Below are 6,517 nucleotides of genomic sequence, written 5' to 3'. Positions count from 1 at the left end.
GTTTTATGATCTGGGGAATGTTTCTGTGGCATTCTCTGGGTGACGTCGTTGTTCCGGAAGGCACAATGGATCAATACAAGTATGTATCTGTGATGTCACCGCCAGACACCACACTTGCTAGGTGGTAGCCTTTAAATCGGCCGCGGTCCGTTAGTTTACGTCGGACCCGCGTGTCGCCACTGTCAGTGATTGCAGACCGAGCGCCGCCACACGGCAGGTCTAGAGACACTTCATAGCACTCGCCCCAGTTGTACAGCCGACTTTGCTAGCGATGGTTCACTGACAAATTACGCTCTCATTTGCGGAGACGATAGTTAGCATAGCCTTCAGCTACGCCATTTGCTACGACCTAGCAAGGCGCCATTACCAGTTACTATTGATGCTGTAAAACATGTACCGTCAAGAGCGATGTTCACCTATTATGGATTAAAGTTAAGTATTCTACCAGTTACCTCCTTTTTTCTGAAGTCTAAAATCCGTGTCCTGTTCCAGACCTCACGCCAGCCTGCGTGAGCTTAAACGCGTGCGTATCGGCTTCCTCATAGTGGATTGGCTGTCTTGCCAATCCACAACAGTATCTATCCTCGGGGACCTTTGTTCTCCTACACACAGCAGTCGTGACTATCAGCCTAGTCGACCAGACGCACCTGCTAATTATGCAACTGGTGACACCGCACCGTACTGCAGGCACAGTGGCACATACTAGCCAGGCAATGCATTGTGCCACACAGCTCACAGTGCACGCGCTTGTCCTGAAGAGCAGCAGGATGAGTTGACCGAAAACCCTTGACACCAAACTCCCCGGATTAAAACCCAGTAAGAAATTAATGGGACCACTTTGATCGAGCTGTTCGTTCCACGAATCCTCAGTCGAGAAATCTCTGGCCATGTCACTTTAGTCGGTATGACTCCACATCACGGATGGTGGCTTCCAGAACCTCACTGACTCAGTTTCTGCACGTCTCGCAGCGTTCAACGCTGCAACATATGGCTTTTTATCCTCGTGACAGGTGGTCACGTTAATGTTATTGGACAATGTATGTGTAGGAGGCGCCAAATATTTCTTTGCTCTTATGGGACAGTTTCGTCACGGTATTTCAGTTGTAAATCACAGCGTAATGCGCAACTCCTCTCTTGCAACGTCCGCCGTATGAGTTAAATGGTCATATTTGTTTCGCTTTAGCGCTTACTAAACCAGCCTATGACTAATCGCGCTGCTCTTCTTCCGTTTTCTCTGTTACCTCTATCAATCATTTCTGGTAAGCGTCCAACACTGACGAGAAATGCTCAAGTATCAGTCGAACAAACGTTTTGTAAGCCACCGTCTTCGACGGTGGACTCCCAATGAATCTCAGTCTGGTATCTGCCTTTCCGAAGATTAGTTTTATGCCACGTTGCACTGTAACTTGCTCTACGCATATTCCCACAAAATGTTCAAATGTGTGTGAAATCTTATGGGACTCAACTGCTAAGGTCATCAGTCCCTAAGCTTACACACTACTTAACCTAAATTATCCTAAGGACAAACACACACACCCATGCCAGATGGAAGACTCGAACTTCCGCCGGGACCAGCCACACTCCATGACTGTAGCGCCTTAGACCGCTCGGCTAATCCCTCGCGGCATGTTCCCACATATTTGATGGACGTGACTACTTCCCGTGCTTGTTCAGTAATCGCGTAATCATATAACAACGGATCTTTCTCACGTTTATGTGCAGCTTGTTAAACTTGTTTATGTTTGGGTTAACTGGCAACAGCCAATGGCCTTGCCGCAATGGTAATATCGGTTCCCGTGAGATCACCGAAGTTAAGCGCTGTCGGGCTGGGCTAGCACTTGGATGGGTGACCATCTGGTCTGCCGAGCGCTGTTGGCAAGCGGGGTGCACTCAGCCCTTGTGAGGCACACTGAGGAGCTACTTGACTGAGAAGTAGCGGCTCCGGACTCGGAAATTGACATAGGGTCGGGAGAGCAGTGTGCTGACCACAAGCCCCTCCAAATCCGTATCCAGTGACGCCTGTGGGCTCAGGATGACACGGCGGCCAGTCGGTACCTTTAGGCCTTCATGGCCTGTGCGGGAGGAGTAACTGGCAACACCTACCTGGCACTGATCTTCTGGAACTGTTTCTGCATTTTGCTAATGTTCTAGCTCTGCAACGTCTCTATATTCAATAGCATAATCCTGTAACAGCCTTATGGAGCTTGCCGCTATCAACTAAGTCATTTACGCATATACAATGAATAGTAACGGCCCCATAACGTCCCTTCGGGTTCTCCCGAAGTTACTTTTATAGCTGAAGATTTCTCTCCATTAAGAATGAAGTTCTGTGTCCTAGAATAAGTGATACAATTAAGTGATTGAACTAGAAATCTTACTTGTGGCTAATGCCGCTAACGTGTCAATCTAAATGTACTACGAAGAAACAGCACAAAGTAAACAAGAAAACAGTAAAGTTACCAAGAAATTAATCATTTTCGTAGTGCACCACTAAATATTTCGTAACGTAACTACTCAGAACATATGTGTTAACGAATAACAGTAAATGATATTGCAAACGTCCAGTAGAAGTTACTCTGATTTCAAAACTAGGAGCACTTACCTGTTTACATTAAACGTACATTGTACTTCTGCAAGTCAGTTATTAGACAGTCGAAATTGCTGGTTCTGTGGCTCCCGTCGTTAAAATACGAATTTTCGATAATGGCTGCCTGAGACATCAGCTGAAAACGTGGATAACTTTGGTTTACAACATGAGAGTGTGTTACACTTACATGAGCTACACTGGAAACGTGTGATGCTGCTGCGATGCGAGTCCAGAGTACACGCCTGTAAGCAGGATAGTTGGGCTCAACTCATTACATGGGGCTCAGGAGCCAGGCCAAGTACCGCACTCGCTTATCCAGGGCGCAGTCTCCGCTAAGCCCCCGATATCTGGCAAGTACAAGAAAACTTAAGCACTTCATCGCGTGCTCTTGGGTCGCCGGGTAACCGCATGTATTATTAAGGTCATTACGTCGCGCGGGACACGGAGCGGCGTGTGCGCAGAGCCACGGTCGATGTACTCTGTCGATTTTGGAGGAACAGCGCTGGCTGCCGGGAGATTAATGCAGCGTACTGCAGCTCACGGTGCAGCTCGCCATCACATCTCTGTGAATAGTCTGTAACTCGCTGGAGAATGATTGACACCAGATATTCAGTGTTGTCGTACTACATCAGATGTTCAGCCTTTAAGTACACTCGTTGTTTTTTGTAACATACAGTCATGTGTAGGTCTAGAAGGACACAAACAGAGTTTAGGCATGTTTGTAAATAATTATTGGAAGTTACTTGCATATTTACACAATATAAGATAACATATTTATTAAAAATCGTAGGGGGAGACCAAGAGATGAATACACTAAGCAGATTCAGAAGGATGTAGGTTGCCGTAAGTACTGGGAGATGAAGAAGCTTGCATAGGATAGAGTAGCATGGAGAGCTGCATCAAACCAGTCTCAGGACTGAAGACCACAACGATAACAACATTTATTACTTAATCGTTTATTGCGCTTTTAGTAATCAGTCTTAACAGAAATTTTAAGTCATTTACAAAAATATATCTTTCGGTTTTTAATTTTTATAGCTCAGATAAAATGACATACAAATCGACTCAAAAATTAAATGTTTTTTAACAGAATAGGAACATAAAATAAAATTAAAATTATAAAACAAAAATTGATAAAAATAAGGAAAAAATGACAGCGTCTTAATATGTGTCTACAAAATAATTCGTTTTCTTTGGGTTCAAAGGAGGAACAATAACTGATTGTCTTTGAGTGAGGGTTACAAATACATTTTTAGCAAGTGTTACATGCTAGAGAGCACTTTTTATCTTTCGCCCTTTGGCAAATGTAACACCTTGGTTTTTAGAAGCACTAGAACCAAGCTCAACTGCATTAGGCGTTGATAAAGTTTGTTCTTTGCCCACCAATTTGCACGTTATTTCCCTTATATATTTGTCCAAATTTGGGTTATTTTCTAGTCTGCTATACACATTTGGCTTTACTATACTCATTGCAATGGACTTTATGTATTCTCCATGCTGATTTTTTAAAATTAGTTTTGAACCGACACTAAGAAAATCTCCGTTAGCAAGAGAAATGTTGAGTATAGCAGCGAAGATTATGTTAGACCATCTTCCTGTTCTACGTGAACTAGAGTAATTTGAGCATTTAAAATCTAAGTCATCAACTGCTACTTTCATGTTACAGTAAAACTCTATAATTTCAGCTTCCTTCCATTGTTGATTTACAGACACTTCATGGTGGTTAGGAGATAGTAAAACTACAGTTTTATACATCTTTGGAAAGAATGATACAGAGATCTTGTCTCGTACAGATCAAAATAATGATGATTCACCGGGTCTTCTTACATTAGGCAAAAACTCGCAAGGAATCTCCTGTTTGTTTTCTCGTACAGTACCTACGTATGATAGTCCTCGATTCAATAATTCATCAACTGATGCAAGAGATGTGAACCAACGGCCTACAGTGGTATTTCCATTAGTTCTATAAAATGGTTCTGCCAGTTTTCTTCGAGTTACTTCACGATGAACGAACATAAATAGTGGAACAAAGCGATCTATTGACACATAGGCAGCACGGATTCAGATAATGTTGTTCTTGTGGAGCACAACTGGGGCTTTATTTACATAAAATAATGGATGTTATAGACTCCATATGTCTAGATTCTATATTTGTGAAACTTACGTAGTTACTGTGCGATCCAACTTGTTCTATTCAATGTTTTACTTTTATGGTATGTTATGAAAGTATTTTGGCAAATTTTAATAGAATTCGATTTAATTATCACTATTTTGGCTATTATTTCTTTATTTCCGAAAAGTTGATCGCAAATTTCTAGATTTCCAGAAGGCTTTTGGTACAGCTCCTCAAAAGTGCCTTTTACTCAGACTGCATATCTAAGAGTATCGTTTCAGTTGTGCGTCTGCATTCGCTATTTTCTGTCACTAAGGACATGGTTAGTAACAACTGCAGTCATCGAGTGAAACAGAAGTGAGATCTGGCGTTCGCCAAGAAACTATCACAGGACCTCTACTGTTTCTAAACTGCAGAAATGATTTGCGGGACAATGTTTGCAGATGATAATGTCGTTTATCGTCTGGTAAAGCCATCAGAAAATCAATGTGAATGACAAAATGATTAATAAGAGATACCTGTATGGCGGAAAAAGTGACAGTTGACTATAAACAATAAAAAGCTTGAGATTCTCCACATGACTATCAAACGTTTCAGAACCTCAGGGTTACAATTATGGATAATTTAAACTGGAACCGTCACACAGGAAACGTTGTGCGGAAGACGAAAGGAAGCTGCATTTTATTGGCAAAAGTATGCTAAATTGCTACTTACACTACGCTTATTCGTCTTCTACTGGAGTCTTTCTACGCGGTCTGGCGTCGTATCCAGATATATCTGAAGGTGGCTATCGAAGAAGTTCAAAGAAGGGAGCTCGTTTCCGTTATCGTGAAATAGGGGAAAGAGTGTCACGGATATGTACGCGAACTGAGGTGACTAGGGAATTTTGTATTGCGGTTGTATCGTTTCATAAAATTTCAAAAACACCATATTTCTCGTTCGAATGCGAAAATAATAAATTGAGTCCCACCTACAAATGGAGAAATTTCCATCATAATAAAATTAGAGAAATCAGAGCTCGCGCTGTAAGCTTATGTGTCCATTTTTCCTGCGGCTTCTTCTAGAGTGAAATGGTCGAGAAATAGCGTGAAAGTGGTCCTGCGAGCCCTCTGCCAAGCACTTGCATGTGAACTGCAGAAAAGTGATGTAGAAGTAGATTTATATGGTTTTAGTACAGTTTATGGTAATGCAGAATGGATGAAGCTTACTTGTTACATATATTGTAGAATGCGTGACGATTATTGGCTCAAATGGCTCTGAGCGCTATGGGACTCATTTTCTGAGGTCATCAGTCCCCGACGATTATTAACTGAATAGAAACTCAGGCAGCTGCTTCCAGTCACATCTGAAATAGTTATTTATTTCTAATAACTGATCTCCAAACCTTTTCCCGCTCGTGATCAGCTGAGGGGTGCAGAAATATCTCATATATTGAAACGCATCCGTCAGGTTAGGACTGACACATTTCATATATCATTACTATTATTCTAATTTATTTAAATTATTATAATGATCGTACCGACTGACAGATATGTTTTCATATCATGGAGTATTTCAGTGACTGCAAAGATCAAATCGCTAACACGCATCTCTTTTCGTTTTCCTTTCTGCCTGTGTAGCTACATGTCCTCTATTTAATGAGTTGCACGACTCCGTGGAGTCATGGGTGAGATATGCCAGGTAGGAGGGAGCGCTGGTCGCAGACAGCGGTCGATTATCTGGCATGTAAAGGCGAAAGGTAAAGTTCCACGACAAGCAGTGGGAACTGCCCCGACCGCTCAGGCTGTGAATGTGCACCTTAAGTTTCACCGGACATG

The 6,517-nt window shown here is 42.3% G+C and overlaps 1 pseudogene; it reads left to right on the top strand.

Moving 5' to 3' along the window:
• The first annotated feature begins 1,760 nt into the window (after positions 1-1,760).
• On the top strand, positions 1,761-1,878 carry LOC126163735 (5S ribosomal RNA; annotated as a pseudogene).
• The last annotated feature ends 4,639 nt before the right edge of the window (positions 1,879-6,517 follow it).

This window comes from Schistocerca cancellata, chromosome 2, assembly GCF_023864275.1.
Source record: "Schistocerca cancellata isolate TAMUIC-IGC-003103 chromosome 2, iqSchCanc2.1, whole genome shotgun sequence".
Taxonomy (NCBI): domain Eukaryota; kingdom Metazoa; phylum Arthropoda; class Insecta; order Orthoptera; family Acrididae; genus Schistocerca; species Schistocerca cancellata.
Note: the sequence above shows the minus strand (reverse complement) of the source record. Positions and strands in the feature narration are given on the sequence as shown.